Raw genomic sequence first — 23,325 nt, 5'->3', positions numbered from 1 at the left:
TTGTCATTTGCATTGCCATAATTAGTAGTATCTGTCAATGTCCTGCTAATTTGCTGGGGTTTTTTTCTGTGTCCTTGTACCAGTGAGAAAGTTTCAAGAGAGTAAGGATCACTTGCCTATCTTTCTGGGAAGTCCTACCCCACTCCATAAAATAGAGACTGTCACATAAGTAAGCACACAGTAAATACTTTTGAATAAGTGAGCTGTTACTGATGTGTTATTATCCCAGGAAAGAAGGACCTGTAGGGGATGAAGGAAGAAAGTTCTCACTCAACATGTGTCAAGTTCTGTGCTTATCTCATTTGGGTCTCACAACAATCCTATGAGACAGATAATCTGATTCCCATTTTGCAGATGAAGAAATGGAGGCTCCATCATCATTCACTAGTTTGCTTATGGACACAGCGCTGAAACCCTTGTCTGCCTGCTCCTCAGCCTACATACTGGATCTTGGGAAGAGCAGAACTGTGTCTCTAAGACACAGAGAAATGTGTGTCTGCTGCTGCAAAGCCTCGTGTGTGTGAAAGCGGGGAAGAGGCTGTGTAAAGGCACGTGCTGGCCAAGACTACAACAGCAGCAAAGACGGCTCCCCCTAATAAATTGTCCCTACACAGCCTCAAGTCCAGACCTCTCCGGGAAACAGCCAATCCCACAAGGTGAGCACCGCAGAATGGCTGCACGATGTAGGCCTCACTGAGATCAGAGAGGCGAGAGAGTCTTCCAGCGTGTACTGAGGTCCTCTCCTCACAGTGTTCACATCCCGGCTGGGTAGGCTTTGCCACTGCTGCGGGCTCCTGCATTCTGCGCTAGGTGGCGAAATGCTGTGGGGGCTCCCCTATTCGGGGGAATGCGGTAGTGATGTATAAGGTATGAAAGATGTGGCCTGCAGAGAGCCGGCACTATCTCTACCGCTGCTGCTACTGCTGCTGCTGCCGCTGCTGCCGCCACCACTACTGCTGCCGGCAGCGCTGCTGGGAGTGAGCTGAGCATCCCCCGTCCGGGATACCCAGCTCCGCGGCAGCTCCCGCGCCCTGGCCCTACACAGACCTGCCAACCCCAGGGAACAAAAGCGGAGCCCCACTGCCCTCTCCTGCAGCCGGAGGATGAGTCGAGAGGGCTGAGCGGAGAGTGTGGTCCTCAGCCGCGGGAAGGTAGGAGAAGGTGTTGCGCTCGCTTGCCTCGGCGTGGTAGGCTCGGGGTAGGCGCGCCGGGGTGGGTGGGGATGGCCGCGCCGACCAATCTGTCCCGCGGGTGCTGCCCGGACCGGGCGAGGTGGTCATCTGGATCGTTGCACCCGCACCGCCTGCCCAAGGCGGGGAGGGTGCCGCGCTCCCGCAGCCGCGAGGGAGCCCCCTGGGTGGGAACTGGAGGCGGCGAGGGAAAAGTCTGGAGCCCGAAGCCAGGCAGCGGCGGCTGCGGAGGGGCTGCCGTGGCACTTGGAGGCGTGCGACTTGCTGCGAAAAGCTGGCGGGCGGCGGCTGCAGTGTGCGCAAAGTTTTGGGTGGCGCGCAAAGACGCAGACCAGGGCCGCCGCGCAGAACCGCGCAAGTTGTGGCCGGAACCCGAGGGCGGCCCCCCGGGGCACCCACGGGGACTCGCCGACACTGGGACAAGTGGTTTTTGCTCCCCCCGCGGTAACTGAGACTGGGTTGACGCGCAGCTACTTAACCCTTCCCAGCCCAGGCGAAACAACTTAATCCTCTCAGAGGCGGTTGGACACAGGCTGGTTGGGCAGCGTCGAGGTTCCCGGCTCTGTCCTTTTGTGGTCTTGGGCACTTCCCTACTCATTCTGGGTTTTCTGTGATTTTCTGTCCACTCCTGTGTCCAGAAACAAGGCAAGGTGGCTGCGGATCTTTCCCCCAGTCTGTAGTTTTACCCCTCGCGCCACCTGGACACGTTTTTTTTTTTTTTTTTCCTCTTCCCCACCCCACCCCCAGTTTGGCTCTTTGAGGCTGCCTTGAAAAATGAGATGATTAATCAATTAGGTTAGTGGCCAATTAGGCATAACCTTGTAGCAAAATAATTATGCCCGGCTCTCTGGGCTTTCACTGGTGATGAGATGGGAATCCAGCCCAGGTGGAGGGGCTGTTCCGAAAAGATATGGCTGATGGGGGAATTTCTGGGAATTTAAGATTAAAAAAAAAAAAAAAGAAATCCGAATGCATGGTGGCGGCAGAGGTTGTGGGGATTCAGTAGAGGTATGCGTGTGTGCATCTGTTCCTTTTTTCCGCGCCCCCCCCAACCCCAGGAAATTAACCCTTGACAGCACAGTCTGGGTGGACTTTGCAGGCAGCATGTTTCCAACAGCTCAGAAAAGGTGTGTCCCCTGCTTGCCAGCCCCATCCCCCTTGTCTCTGGGGGGGACTCTCCCCTGGAAATCGCCTCACAGTGGCTTTGCTGCTGTTTTGGGAGGGTGAGTTCCGAGGAATGCATTTTAGTTTCATGTCCAAGGAATCGCGTCGTTGCAGAAGGAGGTTCTTGTGCTCTGGCTTCCGAGGATGCACATTCCCCCCACTCTTGTTAAATAAAGCGGTTTAAATGGGTGCAAATGGGAGACAATCTGTCTTCAGGGCTGGGAAGTTCTGCTGCTGAGCGGGGCTTCCTTTTTCTTTTTTGGAGTGACTGGCGGGGTTTGGCACTGCAGTATTACAATACAGCCATATTAAAAAGGTCTTCAGAGCTTAGAGCCCTCTACCACTGCAGCCCCGTCTTCAGCAGACTTCCTTTCTCAAATCCTTTTTGCCAGCAGCATACACGGGATTTCTAATGTGCACCCTGTGCATTTGAATCCCTTTCTGTCTCTATTTTAAGCTCATCCTATCTGTTTATGCATCGGGACCCTATATCCTAGATTTATTTTCAGAAGACAGACACCTAGAGCTGTTCCCAGGGCAGAGGGATTTTTTTTTGCAACAGGTCCTAGGTCTGGGTTTTCTAATAATGAGTCCCCGTGGCATTTAGTGAGCCAGGGTCCTCGCCTTTCCACCGGGGACCTGACCACGTTGGACCAGGTGGTCCCTGACATCCCCTGCAGTGCTGACATGAGCTGGTTCTGAATTTTATGGCTTTTCTTCCTTTCTGAGCTGATCAAGAGGAGTAGCTGAGCAGTGCGATGTGACAGCAGCCGTGCCACCTCACTCCCAGCGGAGAAAGCTGTCTGGGGCTTAGGAGCAAATAGGAATTGCCCAGCTGGAAGACTGCCTAGTGATACTGGTGTTCAGGGACGACTGGGAGCCATAGGCTCCACCCGCTTTCCTCAAAATGAAGGGCCACTGTTCAGCCCTCTCTCTCTTTTCCGAGACTTATTTATTTATTTTTCTTGAAGCAGGACTCAGCCGTTCACCTCACTGCGATCCTGTTTGTTACTCGTCTCTTGTGCTAGCAAAGGCCTTCCTCCTCTTCTAAAATTGTAGCTTTTTTAGATAGTGGGAAGGGAGATGGGGGGAGAAGGAAGGGAGAGAGGACAGAGTGAAAGAGCATGAGGTGGGGAGAGTGGGAAAAGAGAGAGAGAGAGAGCTTCAGGCTGCGAAAACAGGCAGGCAGTGGGAAAGAAGCAGGAGAGGTAGAGAATGAAGGGAGAAGGGAAGGAAGAAATGTAGGCACGGGAGGACATACAGGGAGGAGGAATTCTAGCTCGCAGAAGGGGAGAGAAAGGCCCATATGAACCAAAGTCTTGTTTTATTACCTGGCTTGAAAAAATGTAGAGGAAAACCCTGAACTGCAAAAGACTCGTTCCAGATTGACTTGCTAGGAACTGAGCTTTGACATAATCAGATAATTACTTATGACATAAACATTGCACCGCAGAAAACCCATCAACTCTGGGTCTTGTCTCTTCCTTGACTGGGGGATGCAGTTGCTGATGTGGGGTTGGAGCTGGCAAGGATTTGTTTGTTAGTAGATGTGCTTTGCATAGCCCCAAAAGCACTCTCGTTGGGGTCAGATTGGGGTACTCCCTTTGGACAAGCTGAGTGTCGAAATGACTTTGGAGGGGAAGGTATCCCTTTGACTTTAGGTCCAACATTCATAGAACGGCCAAATTTTTAAAAGTGTATTTTTCATTTATTTAAAGTTGGAGGAAAAAAGAATAATGATAGTAAACACTTTTACCTGCCATCTAAAACTAAGAGTGATGGGAAAGTAATTCCAATTAATTTTCTCTTCTCCAGCCGCCTTGTCCTCGTTCCAGACCATCCTCAGTGCCTCCGACTCCTCTTCTGGCCTCCAGTACAGGCCCTCCCCAGAGCTGTGACTTGATCTTTCTAAAACATAGCTTTGATCATGTTATTCCCCAGATCAAAAAACATAAAAGTTTCCCTGTTGCCTAAAGCATATTATTCAAATATCTGACCATAGACTTCAGAGCCTTTCAGAGCCTGGCCTTCTGCTCCCCTCCTATACACACACACACACACACACACACACACACACACCCTAACACACAGCATCACACCCATACACAAGACCTCTCTCTCACACACACCACACACACACATGCATACACTCACCACACTCACATCACATATACATGCTACAGACGTGCCTTTCATAGATTTGTGGGCACAGCCTTTTTTCCTTCTCTAGAAAATACATTCCTACTCTACCTTGTGAACTCTGCTCATCGGAAGGGTCACTTGAAGGTCCTGTGTGTCTCTTTCAATTTCCTGGAAATGGAAGAACAATATTAGCTTCCATACTTCTTATTGTGATGGTGGGAATAGGAATATTGGGACCCTCATGGCTACAAGCCCCATTTAGAGAATGAGAGCCACCGGTAGAAGAGAAAAGGGAGTGTTTCTCAGGTTGAAATCAACTTCGGTTGGGCCGCTTTGTGACACTGGTTGGTTTGGGCAAGGTGGTGACCATCACTTGGTAACAGACCCCTTCTTTGTCGGTGAGAGTGCTGGAACCCTGTACCATTTAACAGTTGCTTACTTACAGCTTATGAAACAGCCTTATTGTGGAGGACAGAAGACCCAGTGCCACTAGACAACCTTTCAATTTATCTAGCAAAGCCCATGAAGTTCCTGTCTCAGAGGGGACAGAATTAAACAAGAAAGAACACCAGATAAAGAATTCATTTGTATTCATAGGCTTTTAATAAATAAAAACGATTTTTTTTTTCCAAAATGAACTCTGAGCCATAGGTCTTGAGACTTCTTGTTTAATTAACATGCAGAATATGACTTCTTCTTGTTTCAAAATGACCATTTTTTTTTTTTTTTGGAAGCTTGAGCTCAGATCTTTAGTGACATTTTTTCTTCCAGCAAATATTTACAGCCGAGCTGGAAACTGACAGGAAGGAGGGTTTAAAATGAAAATGTTACCAAACTGAAGTTTACATCTGAGTGAAACACATGGTGTCCCCATGGACAGAGTCCTAAGAACTCAAAATATTTGTCAATTTGTAGAACTTGAAGAAACCAAGCTGTTTCCTTTGTTAATGTGAACTCCAAAAATTATATTTTTGCTTATGCATGGTGGTGGCCTTCTCTGCTTCTTATCTGTTTGCTTTTACTGGGGTCATGGAGTTCCAGCTGTGAGTTTTTTCTTCATCCTCTGTTCTGGTTAAGGCAGACTGCCTGACGGTTAGTCCCCAGGTTCATGTCTGTGTCCGTACTTGTACTTAGGCAGTTTTTCCTGCTGGAAAGACCCTTCTTTTTCAGATCTCCTCCCGATCCACGAGGCTTTTAAGGCTGAGGTCCGTTGTCAAGTCCTGCATGAGGTTTTCTTAGTTAACTCTAATGAATATTGACCAGCACTGACCATGGTGGTTTTTTTTTTTTAAATCACTTTATTAATTTTTCAAATTATGTGAATAATACAAGTTAACTGTTAAAAGATGTCAACATACAGAAAAAATATAAGAGGTTAGCAAAAATCATTTGAAATTCCCATTATGTTATCTGTAATTTAGTGGCTGTGCTTTCATTTATGTCCATAGACCCATATATTAGCATATCTAGATGGATGTGATTTTTTGTGCTCTGCCTTATTATGAAAGCTGTTTGCTTTTTGTCCTGGGCATCTATTTTTTTTTTAATTTTTTATTAACATGTAATATATTATTAGCCCCAGGGGTACAGGTCTGTGAACTGCCAGGTTTATACACTTTACAGCACTTACCATAGCACATACCTTCCCCAATGTCCATAACGGGGCATCTATTTTTAAATACAGTTTTGTTTGCTTATTTACTGCCCCTTGCCCCCCAAACTAATCTAATAACCTATTCTTTTGTATTTTCTCTATGATTTCATAATATTTACATGTATATATTCACACCAGTATTTACATACAGAAGGATTTTTGTCATTGATTTAAAAGATGAGATAGATGTATATGTATTTCTTGGCATCCTGTATTTCTCACTTAAAACACTATGGGATTGGGGTGCCTGGGTGGTTCAGCGGGTTAAAGCCTCTGCCTTCAGCTCAGGTCATGATCTCAGAGTCCTGAGGTAGAGCCCCGCATCCGACCCTCTGCTCAGCGGGGAGCCTGCTTCCCCCTCTCTTTCTGTCTGTCTCTCTGCCTACTTGTGATCTTTGTCTCTGTCAAATAAGTAAATGAAATCTTTAAAAAACAACAACAACAATAAACCACTATGGGAAACTCTTCTGCCCCCGACCCCTACCAGCCTTCCCTCAGCCAATGGGTATAGGTATACCACTCTTTTCAGTGACTTTGTGAGTTTCAGTGGTATGAATACACCACAAATTTTTCAACCATTTACCTACCGATGAGCATTTACTTTTGTTCCACTAATTTGTATACACAGTTCTGAAATAGGCATCCTTGTCTGTTTATCATTACCTGTTGCTATGCTTGCTCTCATATGAAGAGAGTCCCAAAACTAATATTTCTAAGACAAAGGATATGTACTTTTTAAAGTTTTAGGAGATAGTGCCATGTATCTTTCCAAGGAGAATGTAATAATTCACATTTCTGTTCACATAATAGTCTTTTCCCTATATCTTTGCCAGGAGCATGTGTTCTCATTTACTTTAGCTAACCTGGTTAGGTGGCAAGTGGTAGCTTGTTGTTACTTACTTTGTATTTTAGATCTCATGTTCATTGGACATTTGGATTTGCTTCTCGGTGCATGGTTAATTCATCTTTGCCCATTTTTCTTTTTGGTAGCTTGTCTTTTTCTTATCATCGCATAAGGGTTCCTTTCACATTCTTTTTTCTTTCATCTATATTGCATGTGACTTTCTTTCCTTGGAAGTTGGATCTGGTGTCGTAATGATCTCTTTGTTTATGCTCGAACTAGGCTGTGAGTTACTAGACGGCACTCATGTGTCTCTAGGACATCCCATCCAGGGCAAGGCCTGAAAAAGTGTAGGTTCAGAATAAATGGTGATGACATTGACTACATGTGTGATATCCAAGTGTATTTCATTTAATATTGCATTATATGAAATAACATCTACATGGCATCCATAGACTGGGATGTTTCAAATTAACAAAATTTCAAGATGACTGATGTTTTGGAAATATTTATAAATAAATTACTTTTCCCTCCTTTTTAAAATGAACATGGCTCAGAAATATCATTATGAGCATCAATTACTGTGTTGGGCTATATACTTGATAACTTTAAGGACTTTATTTATTTATTTTTTAAGACTTTTATTTCTTTGAGAGAGAGAGAACATGAGCAGGAGTGCGGAGGGGCAGAGAGAGAGGGAGAAGCAGACTCCCTGCTGAGCAGGGAACCCATCATGGAGCTTGATCCCAGGACCCCAAGATCACGACCTGAGCCAAAGGCAGACGCTTAGCCAACTGAGTCATCCAAACCACTCCTTTAAGACTATTTAGTGATGCAGGACTGTTTGCCCCTATATACAAGTAACCTCAGACCTATGGATGTACAGATTTTAGATTCCAATATCTATTTTTTTTATACTGTTTCAGTCTTTATCCTCCCTATTGTATTGTGTCTTGGTTATTGTGTCTTGGTATTGTCAGTTTATCTGCCTCTAAAAGTTGTCTTCTTCCCTTTCTCCCTATCTTTGCATTGGCTGTGGACTAATGTCAGGAATCCTGCTCCTTGGAAATGTGCGTATATTAAAGGTCAATAAACATCAGCCAAGTCTTGGCCTGGCTGCCATTACTATGCATAAAGTGCCCCAGCTCCCAGTGAAGATACATCTGTGACTGTTTAGGGTTTTTTTGTTTGTTTGTTTGTTTCTTTGTTTACAACTCTTTTCTGGGAAGGTGAGATTGACAAGTAAGTGAAGCGGTGGCCATTTCAATAAATTGGGATATAGCTCCGATGTCATGTAGCCACGACCCTAAATATAATGGATTAAGAGATCTTTAGAATGGTAGAAATGTATCTATTTCAGTCTTGTTAAAGCCCGAGTGTATAGGGCAGCTCTATGCTGTAAAGTCGTGTGGTGTCCAGGTTCCTTCTAGCTTGCTGCTTCTCCATCTCTCAGACATTGCTATCATCTTCATGATCTGGGACAGCATGGCACCACATCCTCGTTCAAACTAGAGGGCTGGAAGAGAAAAAAGAGGGCAGAGGAGAGCCTTCCCATTTCTTTTGAGGGCGTGGCCAGAAGTTGCATGCCAAATCTCTTTGTACATCTTCATTGCCCAGCACCAAGGCAATTGGCCCCTCCTGAAAGAAGGGAGACCAAGGGGTGCTGTTTTAACTCTGGGTGGCCATGAGCCAGAATCAGGGTGCTATATAATAGAAGAGAGGAAGAATGCAAGTTGGCGGAGACACTGGCAGCGTCTGCCATACCTACTCTCACCCTTCCTGGTGTCCTCTCTGCTCCCTTGCCAGATTGTCAACCCCTTGGTACAGTGGCCTACTTTTTCTCCCCACTGCCCACTGGTGTGTGGCATGTAAAATAGTTGCTCGATAAAGACAGCTCTATTTATAAGCTTTCTTTCCATGTTTTAGTGATGAGAAAATGCAGGGAGGAGGGTCGAGATTGCTGCCAGTGTGGAGCTCAGGAACTAGAAAATTTGGAACTTCTTGGCTGATTTTTCTTTAATTTAGCTCCTGCCCTGTATAGTCCTCTATGGCCCCACTCGAGGTTAATTACTCCGATTTCTTACTCCGCCTTCGTTCTCTGTTCTAAGATGTCTAGGTGAGGAGACCACATGCTTTGGAAGCAGGTGTGTTGGCAACTCTGTGAGAGTCAAGGGGAAAATCAGCCCCCTGCAAATAGTACAAGTTTGAGATTATGACCTCCTTTGCGAAAAATGGTCTCCTGGTAATCAACAGATTGCATCGCCCAGCTGAAGTTTCTGCACCCCATGGGCTCCCATTGCCTTCCTGATTAACACAGAAGCATCTCCTTCCTTACTCCAGACTGACTCTGGAATTGGGTTTATTTCAGCCTAACGGCTGATTCTAATTGGTCTCCCTGCTTCCAAAGCACAAATGTGATCTATTTTTTCTAGGTGCGGGGGTGGGGATTTTGATGGGAGGGAGTGATATTTAATCATGCCCTTTCTCCCTCTGAGTTAAAAACCAATAGGAGATGAACACTGGGGCCAGTCAACAATGAAGACCTGGATCTTATTTCTGTGAAAGCTTGGTTGGAGGCTGTGCATGTTGTGTAGCTGCATCAGGATTCCAGAACTTTCTGTTTCACTTGGTCTGAGCTGGGTATAGACAGGTCTCCCTTTCTCCCTGCAGGAGCACAAGTGGCCTCATAGGCTTATTTCTTGGGTGAGCAATGAATGAGGATCTCTGAGGTCAGGCAGCTTTGAAGAAGAGAAAGAAAGGAACTGTCATGTTGTATCAGTTAGGTTCTTAGTTGATGATGACACAGTTTAAGCAGAAAGGGATTTATTAATGGGTGTTGGGTAGCCTACTGCATTCGAGAAGGGTCCTGGGAGCCAAGCTTGGGTGTGAGGACAGCTAGTCAACCACATCATGGAATTGTTACAGTGGAGATGACACTGTTGCTAGGAACAGATGGGGGGGATCGTTGAGCTGCCCCAGAAGAGCTCCTCTCTCTGCCCATGGCAGATACCCGCTGTCTTTTCAGTTCTTCCCTCCAAGCCTCATGCAAATATGTCTTCTTGGTGCCCAGAGCACCCTCTCGTCACTCCTGGGTCTCACAGAAGTGCAAGAAACACAGACGTGCAGCTGAAATTGTGCCGAGAGAGTCTAGAGCATATCTGCGGGGGCCACATACGTTTATGTTCCTCTCTGGATTTCACCCAAAAGATAAATCAGTCCCTTTCCTTTGACGAGAGGCGATGGAAGTGTTGCTGCCCTGCTTTTCCCTTCTGGGACTAGTGTGTAAGTAGGCAGTAAGCCTTCCCCTTGAACATCACACACTTGCTTACAAACCCTCCGGGGCCACCGGGGCCTTCAAGATCTAACAAATTCTTTAGCATGGCAGAAAAGCCCCTCCCAGGGGTGTGTCCTGTATTTCAGCCTCCTTCCTCTCCAGTCCCCTTGCTGTTTGCTCTCCGGCTTGCTCTTCCAGGTGTCATCCATTCTGAACTTCTTGGAAGACTCTTGGCTGTGCTCCTGCTCTCCCGAGCTTCCATGTCTCGGTGCCTATTGCTGTCCTCTCCCAGCACCGTGAGGAAACTGTCTGTCCTTTGTGTCTCCCTCCATTTGACAGACTTCTCCCTACTCTTCAAGACGGAGGCACCATTCCTCTGGGAATCTTCTTTGTCCTCTCCTAGACTGGATTAGGTGTCCCTCCTGGCTATGCCCAAAGCCCCCGGTAATCCCTCTGTCACTACACCTAGCACATAGTTTGTGACCTTTGGTTTCTCTCTCTGCTCATGCTAGTGCCAGCTGCCCGAGAGCATGGTCTTGGTCTTTTCTCTCTGTATCTCAGTAGCTAGCACAGGTCTGGTACATAGTGGTTGTGCAAATGAATGAAAGAATGAATGTTCTCTTCTGGTGAAGGACATGGACTCTGAAGTCAGCATCTGACTTTGCCACCACGTAGATAATACAGTTTTAGGCAAATTAAACATCATAGGGTGGTTGTATAAAGGCTAAGTAAAATAATGCACATGAAACGCTTAGCATGGAACACATAATAGACACTCAATAAAATTCAGCTATCTCTTTGATTTTCTGATAATCATTATTGCAGGTGTTCAATGAACTGTAGTGATCACTAGCACACTTTCTAGACTAAAGGATACTCTGCATCACAGTATGGTGATCTGTGATATTTCCTACCTCCCAAAGAACCAAAACCTCCTGTGGATTGAGAGGAAGAGTAAAAAATAGACAGAAATTGACAGAAGCTTCCCAAGGAGAATCATGTGTAGCAGCTCAGTAACAGAGTGAGAGAATGCCTCCTGACATCTGGTTTGTCACTAGGACTTTACTAATAGTTCCATTTCCCTTCACATGCTTCTTTCTTCACTCCACAATATAGAAAAGAAAAGAAACAAGAAGACACTGAGATGACACGGAAAGCAGTGTCAAAACTTCAGTGAAGATCAGACATTTTCCAGGGCATTGGCTGGAAGCACACATCCCACTGTGCTCTCCCTGGGAGTATGCGATGTCAAGACAGTGGGAGGGGATGGATGTTAAGGAGGGCACGGATTGCGTGGAGCACTGGGAGTTATACGCAAGCAATGAGTCATGGAACACTCCAAGAAAAACTAGTGATGTACTGTATGGGGACTAACATAACAAAAAAAAATTTTTTTTTTAATGACCAAAAGGTTGGGGGGAAGCATCAAGTTGATGTCAAAAACCAGCCTAGAATATGGCAAATGTCTTCTTGTGTCATTTGTAAGAGCACAGTATCTTACACAGAGTCAATGTCTTTCCATCTGTGTGTGTGCAAAATACCTCCCCTTTCTCTCATTTCCCTGTGGGTCCACACTCATTTCACTGCATCCAACTCAGCAAACATTTATTGAGCCCCTACTGCATGAAGGGAACTCTACTGATTCTCTCCTTTTATGCTTGTTTCTCCTACCACATTAATGTCATTGCTTTATTAGAAATAAAGGCTGGTGTCAAATGAAAATGTTGGTCATTGACATCAACTGTTCTTAAGGGAGCAACATAAAAGAAAAAATTTATATTGCTAGTTTTGTAGAAATAGCCCTTGTTATTGGATGTGAATAGACACAATAGTCAGAAAAACATTGCCCTGGAGGGAGTATGGAGACCAAGGACCTATCTTACTTTGATGTTTGACTTTGGATATGTTGTTTAATATTTTTGGGTTCCAGGTTTCCAGGGATTTCTAAGGACCTTTCCAGCCCTAATATATTATGATTAAAAAAAAAAAAAGTGTAAAGGGGACATAACGAAATTTGGATTTGCTGTCCAAATATGGAAAGTATAGGCTTCATTTGAACTGTGGCATTGACATATGGCTTGTGCGACATGGGGCTTAAGCTCTCAGCCTCCCCAAATCTTTCTCTATACAATGGGAATGCTGCCTATTGCCTTTCCTGCTGCATAAAATCGGTGTGAAACTTCAAGAAGTGATGCATGTGAAAATGAATTATGAATGACAAGGGACTGTACACATGCACATATAAGCTATTATTACTGTTAATAATATTTTGATTTCAATATGTTATTCCAACCAACACTTTTGCATTTTGCCTTTTGGGTTGTTTGAAGAGAACATCATCTTTCATTCCCTATCTCCCTCCACCCAAAAGCAGTCAGGGGATTTCTCAAAGGAATGGGTGCTGTGTCCTCTGCTTGTCTTTCCGATCGACACTCATCTTGGGCCCCAGCACTTGTCTGAGTGTATAATGTTTCAACTGCTGGCCCGAAAGGAGGCCATTTGTTCCCTGCTAAATGAGCTGTTACTGTGTGCCTCTGTCCCCTCAACACCTGGGGCTGTGTTCATGGGAGAATCCAACCGTGGATCTCAGGAGCCTTTTTGAAAAGTTTATTAGAAGAAGGGAGAAAACATTTCTCAGCAGGTTGTACTCTCCGTCCCTGGATTCGACTCATTAGTCAGAGCAGGGTGGGTTACCTGGGGGTGGGAGGGCAGGTCTACTTGCCTTGGCCCCTGCAGGCACTGCCGGGGGAGTCAGGGGCAGTGCAAGGGGAGGCACAGGCCTCCCAACAGCCCCTTTCTGGCCTTTCTGCTGCCCCGGCTCCATAGGTAGCTAATTAGCTCTAATTGGATGGTGTTTTGCTGTCTATGGTTTGGGGCAGCTTACCTGAGCTTGCCTCCAGGGGCACCTCTCCCTTATGTCAGCCCCAGGCCTGGCCGGGTCTCATGATCTACAAGGCAGAGACCCCTTTCTCACACTGGCTTTCTGGGCTCTGAGAGCTGGAGGGGCAGCTTCTATGCAGACCGTTGTGGCTCTATCTGCCGAATAAGGACCCAGCTGCCCCACCAACCCTTTCTGTGGGTGTCTGGTGGACTCAGGTTACATTCACTGGGGGGTGATGCTGTTGTTTCAACTGTGCCAGAGATCGGCCATCTCATTCCTGGGTCTTTCGTGATGTCCCACTGACACAGGGTGAGTCCCAAGTACGGAAGGAAGACCAAGAGAGAGGATTTTTGTCATAACCACTTCCTCTACCCCTCCCTCTGTACACACCCCGCACACTCGCTACGTGGAGGCCAAGTTAATGTCACAGGCAGGACTGGAATTCAGGGCTCCCACCAAGCTAGAGAATATAGTCGGCCTCCGGAGGAGCCCTGCTTCCTCATCTCTTCACCCTCGTAGCCTAGGTGCTCAGAAAATCCTCGTGGAATAAATGGATGAGGGCCTCAAACTCTGTTTTCCCAGTCGAGCATTTGAAATGCTGGGCTCAAATCCCGTTTCTACAATTGACTTCATGTCTGACTCTCATCGAGCTACTTAACATCTCCAAATTTCAGGGTCCACAGCTGTAACGTGAAGACGGTGATAATTGGGTCTACTTCACAAGGGGTGTGTAGGCATCAAGTCAGGTGAGCACTTGGCTGACGGCAACACTTCACTGAAGGTTGGTGACTGTCGTCTGTCACTAGCTCCCTAGCTCTCCACCCATCACACAGACTGGGGATGTGGAGGCTTGGGTGAGGGATGTTGACTGGTCCACTGCCCAACAGCTCATTATCGACCAAGGCAGAAAGAGAATCTAATCTTTACTGTCTTCCTGTTCCACTGAGATCCAGGTCTGAGAAACAAGTCTATCCTGGAGTTGTCCTTCAGCCATATGAATACTTTTTCTTGTCCATTTCTTCCAGGGCTTGCCCCTTCAGATTGTAGGAACCCCACAAATGTGAGGCTGGATTAAGGTCAGAGGCTCCGGGGTTAGTCATTCAGAGCTCAGGGCCCAGCCTCTGCATCCTGCTCTCTGAGTGGGATCTGCCAAGTCCCAGATCTGATGGTGTCACTTCCTCTGCCTCAAGCCCATTGCCTCGGGGTAAAGTGCAAACCTCCCCCATCCCTGGCCCTGTTTGATCGGTCTGGGACTCCTGGGCCCCAGGAATCCCGCGCGGGTCCTTGTTTCCTCCCGAGACATTGTCTATCTGGGACATGGTTTGTTGAATGAGTGGTGCCGCGTGACCTGCAGTTCTTCCAGCTTTCTGGAGCTGTGATTCTAGCCCTCCCAGGGAACAGACAGATGGGCCTAGCAGGAGGAGGGCCCATGCCTTCCACGGCTGCCGGGCCCCTGCCCTGGCCACCCTTGTTCTTCTCCCAGTGGCTGAGCACACAGCCTGCTGGGCAGGCTTTTCTGCCCCACGGGACTATTTTCCACTCAGTGTGAAATTTCAGTTCTGTAGCCCTCTCTCTGGGCAGTGCCTCTGAACACCCTGCCTTTCCCCATCATGCTGCCCATCACAGGGCATTGCAACCCTGTTTATTTGTCTGGGAGCACCAGGAGGCAGGGACTGTGTCTGTTTTGCTCCCCATCGTAGCCGCAGTCTGTGGCAGTAGGGAACCAGTATGGACTGGCCACAGGGACGAAAGAATCGCTCTGGGGTTGGATGTGGGGCCGAGAGGCAGACAGGGAGAATGTGTGGGCCCAGGGCCTGGCACATCCGACGTCTCTAGCGCAGCTGATGGTAAACATCAGCCTAGCCTTTATTTTTCTCATTATGTTTAAAACCCACCAGTTGCCCAATAGTATAATTTTCTAAGCGGTTTCATTTCAGCTCTGCTAATTGAAGAGAACCAAGCTCTTTTTGAAGGCTTACTTTGTGTGTGGCTGTCACTGGTGAGAGTCGAGCCTGGTTGTCAATCACTGACAATAGCGTGCCATTCTGGAATAATTTAAGTTTAGGTCTTTCTTTCACTCAGGCATTCATACCCTGTTATATGTTTTCATACTGAGCTGAGAACAATCTGGGGTGAGAAACTGTCTTGTGTTCCAGGAACTGAAATGGAGATTTCTTTTGAGATTTCAAATTCCTCTGGTCTGCGGCTCCGAGTAGCTTGGGGGGGTAGGATCAGAGGTTTGGGAGTCAGACCTCCTGGACCCCCCAGGTTTGAACACGCCGCTTCCCCACCCACTTCACCAGCCGGGTGACCTTGACTCAGTTACTCGGTTTCTTACACAATCAAAGGGAATGTGAATACTTTGCACCAGAGATTATTGAGAATTAGTGACACAGGAAAAGACCTAGACCAGGTACCCTGGAAGCAGTGGACCTTGCTGCCAGCTATCACACTGCCTGCAGGTTACATAGTACCTCGATGCCTATGGGGCTCCAGAAGGGGCTCCCTGGGGTCCCGCAGACCCGCGTTACAACCCCAGCCGTGCCATTTCCTTCAGTAGCTGGGAGAATGAGTAAATCACGTGCACCTAGAGTTCCTTTACTGTAAATGAGAGAGAGTAATACCTACTCACAAGTTGTTACAGAGACTGAAATTATGTGAACTACCAGCATAGTCAGGACTCAATAAATGTCAACTCCTTTCTCCTCCTCCTCGCTACATTTTAATACGTGTATTTTATGTTAGGAGAATGGAGAGAGAAAGAGAGAAAATGGTCCCTAAATCCTGCTTCACATGAAAGATGCAAGCATACAAGCATTCACTCAGCGCTCTTAGCCACGCCGCCCTGCAACTGGACAGATATTTATTGAGTACCTACTGTATGCTCAGTATGGTTGTAAGCAGTAGGATACAGAAGTATAGAAACCAGTAGGTCTGCTCTGATGGTGCTTATATCCAGTGAGAGATGGGTAATAAACAAACAGATAATATGATGGCAAAAGTAGTAAAGGTGAAGAGAAATAAAGCAGGGAACGGAGAGCTTGCTATTTACGAATGAATGATCAGGGACAGGTGCTCTCAGGAGGTGGCATTTGCGCAGAGCCTTTGTTCTTGCTGTTCTCCTACCTCAATGCCACCACCCCTGTCCCTTGTCACTCCCTTCCTGTCAGGAGCGTCCTATTCTTCAAAACCCCGCTCAGATGTCTCATGCTCTGAGTGCTGGTTCTGCTTGCCCTTTGAGGCAGAGTTCGTCTCTCCCTCTGCTGTGCTCCCACAATGCCTTGTTCTCCATCAGTCAGTACTTCCCGTGTTTAACATGCTTCTCCTCCACTGGACTCCAGCTCTTCAGGGTCATGGGTTTTTCTTTTTATAGCTTCAGTGCCAGACACAGTGCTGGGCACAGAATGAGCTCATTCCTGGTGCACCGAGAGAGTCACGAAGGTAGTGGACGGACTCAGATGTTCGTACATGCTGACCACACTTGGGGGGCAGGCAGGGGGCTGCAGCTTGTCCCGGGGAAGCCCGCTCAGCTATGGGATGTACACTTTGCTCTCAGGGCTAACCAGGCTCTTCTCAGACAGGGTAGTCATCATATCACACAAAGTAAACCCTGCTTCAAGCCTTGCGCTTGGAAATCATCTTGCTCAGTATTATAATCATGATACAGCAGGCATGGAGGACCTCCAGCCCCTGGTTTGCACCTCCATCCAGGTTTCCTCTGCTCATGCCTCAGTTGCCAAGTCTGCCATCTTGTTTCTCACCCACTTCACTTGCCCAGTTCCACTCTGCTCCTTCCCTGTCCCACCCCCTGTCCCGCCTGCTGTGTGTTTGGATGGGTGAGAGAGCCTAAGACCTGAGTTCTGTATCTGGCTCTGAAAGTTGCCATGTATGTGGTCTTGGCACAATTATCTCTATTTGCTGAGTCTCAAGTTCACTACCTTTGAAAAAGTCCTCTGCCCTGACAGTGATACAGAATATTGGGGTAATTATGTTACAAATTAGAATATTCTAAGGCAGGGGCACCTGGGTGGCTCAGTGGGCTGAAGCTTCTGCGTTCAACTCAGGTCATGATCTCAGGGTCCTGGGATTGAGCCCCGCATCGGGCTCTCTGCTCAGCAGGGAGCCTGCTTCCTACTTTCTCTCTGCCTGCCTCTGCCTACTTGTGATCTCTGTCAAATGAATAGATAAAATCTTAAAAAAAAAAAAAAAGTTTTAAAAAAGAACATTCTAAGGCAGTATGAGCTGAAGTATAGCTGAAAGAGCCCCAAGTTTCCCTGCTCCTCCACCTATGACTAGGTGACCTCAAGCAATTCACTCACTCTCTCTGGACCGTTTCCTCACATACCCAATGGAGATGACAAAGATAACTAATCCCCACCAAAACACAGCACGTGCCAAGCACTCTTCTAAGCTCTTTATTAACTCATATGCTCTTCACATGCTCCCATGAACTCGCTATTATAGTCACTCCTATTGTACAGCTAAGGACACATAGACACAGAGAGGTTAAGTAACTTACTTGAGGTCACACAGTTAATAAGAGACAGAGGTGGGATTCAAACCCAGACTGTCTGGCTCTGGAGCCCAATTTTAAGTATCCCGTCATATTGTCAACCATGACCCTGTAATTCCTCCCTGGCAGAGCTGTTGTGAAGTGTCAGAAGACTATATGGATAAGATCTCTAATATTGTAGATATCCAAACAATATTATTATTATAATTATGTTACACCTCTTTGGAGCTTAGCACAGCCCAAATTTAATAAATACTTACTTTGTTGCTGCATTTGGCTGCATGTCCGTCTGCAATTCAACTTTGATTCTTGGGAGCAGGCATTTGCCTGAAGCCGTGTCATGAATAACATATCAGCCCCTTCTTAAGAATCCTAAGGTGGGCGCCTCCTTGTCCTTTGTGTTGGCCTTTGTCAGTCCTTGATCCGTTAGACGGAGCTGCACATTGAATAAGGAGTTGGTTTTGTTGTAGAGGTGGGTCCACTCTGAGCACAAGGAAGGTGAGGTCAGGTCTGCAATTTTCTTTGGCTCCTCGAACAAATACTCTGCCTGCTCCTTTAAGCTAGTGGGTCTTGGGAGACGTGGGGATTGGTGGTGACCTCCAGCCTGCTGGCGATTACACACAAAGCTGAGAGCAATTTTTAAAGTTTTCTCGCCATTTTGCTCTCTCTTTAAAAATTAAATGCCTGACACTGAGGTGTTTTATTCCCAGACCAGCTGGCCTTTAAGAGGATGGCTTGAAAGTGAGAATGCCTGATGACCCCTGACCTTGGGAATTTCCAAGGGTGGGAAAGGCCACAAGAACGGAGAGTGACCTCATTCTTTTTGTCAGTTTAATGAAAAAGAAATGAAAGCATCCGTCTTGATGACTGAAGGATCCAGGAGCAAGGATGTGGTGGGGAATTTTGGGTCTCCACAAGGCTGGGAGATGTGTAGAGTCTGCATAGCACCATGGAATGAGCAGCGAGCCCAGAAGAGGAAGACTCAGCTTGAATCTCAGGTCTGCCACTAACTCTGTGGTTGCAGGTAAGTTACTGACCCTATTGAAGGTGTCATATTCCATGTTTAATACGTAAACAGTACAGTGAAGTGGTTAAAAGCAAACTTTGGAGCCAATCCTATTTGTAACGCTGACGGCCTGAGTGATTTGAGTAAGTTACTTATCTCTCCCGAACCTCAGTTTTCACATCTGTAAAATGAAGATCTCGGAGGCCATGCTTTGTTCATCCTGTGCTTTGAGTGCCCCCATAACCCCTTTCCACCTGATCCCTGCATCTCTGCCTGGCTATATTCTTCCCTTGGTGTTCAGACCTGAATTCCTTTCATGGGGAAGGGCGTTTCTTGATGCCCTGGCTGGTTGAGATGCCCCGACCCCTCGCACCCAACCTGTGTTCCCATCATCCCCAGTGCCTCCCCTGCCACTGCACCTACCTCTCTCTGTAGGGAACTTGGGGGCCTGGGGCTGCTTCTTCTCCATCTCCCCAGGGCCTGATTCCCAGATGCTGTCTGTGAACACTTGATGGAATGAATGAATTTCTTTCCAGCTCTGAAACTGTATGCTTCTAAGTTTATTTGTCCTTATGTGTGCCTGATTTCCAAAAACAGACATAAAATACATGGTGTTCTTCCTTTTACAAAACGACAATAAATGCAGTCCTTTACACTGCCATGGAAATTTGCACTGGACAAAACATTTTTCACATTTGTTACCCAGTACCCTACCACCTAGTGGCTTATCAACACGTGAGCTTCAAAATAATTTAAAGCCACTGTTGGATCTCATCCAAAAAGATCTAGTATTTGAACTACTGGAACCATCTTCTTGCCTTGAACTGACCCCTTGACCAGGACGGCTACCCCTTCCTCCACTCTAGATGGTTTCCTCACCAAGCTCTGAGGTCTCACTGACTCCTAGGTAATAAACCAAAGTAGGTCTGCAGGTCAACCTGATCTCAGGAGTCTGCTTTCTTGGTCTGATTTTTAAGCAACAATATCTACATCAAGTATGTGATTTCCAGATTCACAGCCTCGCAGAGGAGCCTGCTGTTGACAGAGTTGTCAGCAGGGGGAAAAAAAAAAGAATGCAAGATTGTCCAACAGAAATAAATCTTAGAGAGGATTTTGCCAAGCCATCCAAGCATTCATACATTTGCTGCTGCATGCAGAATACTGGGGAGGGAAGGAGAAAGAAGGGAGAGAAATGAGCAAAGGGAGTGCTGAGGGTGGCTTGAATTCTCTCCCTCCATATCCTGCTTCTCCATTCCTCTCAGAAGGCCCTGCATGAGATGTGTATGTTATCTTTGCCTTCTTGGTTTATTTTCTCTCTGAATTTTTCTGTTGTCACTCTGGCTCCTGATGGGCTGCAAACAAGACGAACAAAGAGATCTGAAGGTGCTGTGGGCATACGACTTACAGACAGTGCAGGACACAAGCTTTACCCCTGCAGCAGAGGCCTGTGCCACCATTTGCAGATTTACCATGGTTCCCCTTTGCTACCTGGATCTGTTTGTAGACCCCACTTGAATTTTGAATATGCTTTTCTGGAATACGTGGACTACCTAGCCCATCCAGATCTCTTCCAGTCTTCAAGGCTGACTTGGAGTTTTGCTTCCTCCCTAGAGCCTTCCCAGACTAATCCCGTCTTCTGCAAACCCTGTACTCCCTGATTTTGGATAGCTGTGCCAGTAGAACCCTACAGGCCTCTGGCTCTGTTGCCTCCAGTTTTCTTCATTGTCCCTTTTCCTCTTGTGTGTTCCAGATTACTACTTTTAAGAGATTCCAGAGTTGTTGAAGGAAGAGTGAACATTTCCCCAGGTATTTCTGTGTCTGAAAATGCCTCTGCTTTGAACAGGCTCTGCAATCCTAGGCAAACAGTCAACATTTCTTAGCTACAGCTTTCTTCCTCTCTAAAATGGGGTAGCAATGTCTACTTTATGGAATGTTTATGAGGATTAAATGAACCAATATAACTAGCTTCGAAGCCCATGTCTGGCAGTTAGTGGCAGTTAACCAATATCATCCATGAACATTGGGTTTTTCCAGAAGACACTGGCAGGAATGTGCCAGGGAGTAAACAAAGGATGACATCATTAGTGTCTGTGGGGCCAGGCTGCCTGAGTTCAAATCTGAGCTCTACCACCCTATGCCCAGGGCCAGTTACTCCACCCCTCTAAGCCTGTTTGTACAATAAAGCTGATCATAGAGCCTGCTTCTTAAGAATGATACAGAATAGTTCATGAGAAGCATTTGGCCAAATGCCTTTCACTGAGCAAGCATTCAGTAAATGTCAGCTATTTTTGAGGAGCTGGAGAGCATTCTCATGCGCGCTCTTAACCGATCCATTGCACTCCAAGCTGCTCTGATGAGGGAACGATGGCCCGCTCTGTAGATTCCCGGGATTCGCATCATACCTGTGATGAGTCAGGTGACCGCAGGTTAGCAAGAAGAGCCCCAGACTTGGACTTCCACACGCACACCCACCTTGAGCCTGACCTCTGTGCCTTACTTAGTTGTGCCTTTAAGAAAGTAAACTTGTCAGAATTTCCTTTTCATCAGCTGAAGAAAGGGATAATAACATCTACTTTAAAAAAATTTTTAATTTTATTTTTTCAGTGTTCCAAGATTCATAACAACATCTACTTTTAAACGGTAAAACATACACACACACACGCTCTTCCTCACTAGTGCCAGAATAGATGAAAGAACCATCTGAGCTAGAAATTGTGCTACAAAGGAAGGATGTTCTATACCTGTTGTCATCACCCTTATTCTAATGAGCCAAGCAACACTAGTAGAGCATGTCTCATACGCCCCACTGTGCTGGGTCTGAGAAGCCTTCGACATTTTTTGAGCAGAATAATTGTGGTCAGTGGAAATACTGTGAATTCTGAGACAAGCAGAGCTGCTGCTCCAGTCATGGGCCACGCCAGGGCCATCCCAGAGTAGTTCAGGTCCGAGAACTGGTGATGAGCTTTTAGAGCCTGCCCCATGCTGGCTTTGCCTCATGTGTGAATTTAGCCAGTGCACTTCATCTCTCTGAGTCTTGTTGTCTTTTGCTTGTTGTTGTTTGGGATTTTTTTTTTTTTTTTTGCCTACTAAATGGGGATGACCAATGCATGCCTTGCCCACTTTGCAAAGATCCTGAGAGGGTCAGATGAGAGGTCTGATGTTTAGTTGCTGGGGACAGGGAGGTAGGCAGCATGTGCTGGGAACTTTCTCAGTCTCCCCAGCCTTCTGCAAGGTTTTGGCGTTGTCTGCATTTTCTCGATGCTGTGACAGTACCTACAACATCACATTCAGCAGATGTTTAGGAGCTGGTCATTGACAAATAAAGCACTGTCGCCGTTCATCTAGTTAATAAGCTTCCACGCGTTCACCCCTTAAACTCCTTGTCAAAAAAAAAGAGCGCTTCCTCTAAGAGGTTGCCTTTAAGCTTTACCAAAGGAAGCTGCCAGTACTACTGCTAATAATTGTCGTTGCCAATGAAACAGCTCCTATGTTGCAGGCCCTCGTGCCGAGCCCTTCATGTGTAGTATCTTTGGCACTCAGGGTGCTTCTCTGACGGAGGCGTGGAAGCCAGGCTTAGGGAAGCAAGGGGGAAATTGGCTCAAGGAGACCTATAAATGGAAGAATAAGGAATTGAGCCTAGCTTGTGTGATTGCAAATTCTACGTTTGTTCCCCTGTACCCCATTGCTGCTGGGAAGCCCACAAGCAGCCCAATTGTCCTGTAATAGCCCACAGTTGAGGGAGGCAGTGATTTCTTCTGTGAGTGGATTAGAAGTAATTCCCACTTTGAGAACGCAGGGGGTGGGAGGAGCAGACAGGCCAAGGTAAAAGAGCCAGAGAAGCAATTCTTTCAACGTTAGAAAAAAAAAAAAAATCTGTATTTGGATTCTTTTTTACACATCCAACCCAGCAGAAAATTGGTTTGCGGAAGATGTAGGTCGTGGCTCTGGCCTCGGCATCTGGACGCCTTATATTGTACACTATATTACCGGAGTAATATCGTGCACTTTATTAGCACCGGCAGGATTTGGGATTCCCATGGGGACTGTTCTTCGCTGTCAGATGTATAAGGCCATTTAATCTCCTTTATCAGATCTGGTTCTGCTTCCCCCATCCCCACCTCCTCTTGCAGACCAATAAAGAGACTTTCTTGAGATTCATTGGTCTGAAAACTAGCTTTTAAATACTCCTCCATCCTCCTCAACCCCTGTATCTAATAAGCGAGCAAACCAGGGAGGTGTCAATGCCTTGAAAATCACTCTGTGCATTTGAGTAGCAATTTTCTCAGGACATTTGTAATTGGAACTTCATCTTCCTTAATGCAGAGACTGGAGGAAGGATTTGCTAATTATGCCTAGGCAGCTCTGGTCTCACTCAGGCACTGTGGTCTTTGGGGACAGGGTTGGCATTCTTTCGTTCAAAAGCCAATTACATCTTTGATTCTGGCCCGAGGAATGGCTAGAGTCACTTCAGAAAGAAGGGCAGTTTTCTCTGGACAGAAACCAGGTTTATGCCTGACCTCTTTGTGGGCCATTTTTGATAGAACCACGTAAGATATTCAGAGGTCAGAGAGATTTGGGTTCAAAATGCAGTCCCGGGCATATTCTCTGTGCTCTCTGATACTTATGCACACATGTAGTAGGTGTGAGCCCTGGGATTAGT

General features: G+C 46.6%; 1 protein-coding gene across 3 annotated transcripts in view; it reads left to right on the top strand.

The window, feature by feature from the left end:
- The first annotated feature begins 899 nt into the window (after positions 1 to 899).
- DAB1 (DAB adaptor protein 1) overlaps positions 900 to 23,325 on the top strand; it is a 1,133,179-nt gene continuing 1,110,753 nt past the window's right edge. For 2 of the 3 annotated variants that reach the window (XM_082688114.1, XM_082688113.1), the window contains exon 1: positions 900 to 1,151. The gene's annotated coding sequence lies outside the window, so the exon portion shown is untranslated. The remainder of the gene's footprint in view (positions 1,152 to 23,325) is intronic. The other variant, XM_082688115.1, reaches the window with a different exon arrangement.

This window comes from Mustela nivalis (genome assembly GCF_964662115.1).
Source record: "Mustela nivalis genome assembly, chromosome: 10".
In the NCBI taxonomy this organism is placed as follows: Eukaryota; Metazoa; Chordata; class Mammalia; order Carnivora; family Mustelidae; genus Mustela; species Mustela nivalis.
This window is presented reverse-complemented; position numbering and strand designations above follow the sequence as displayed.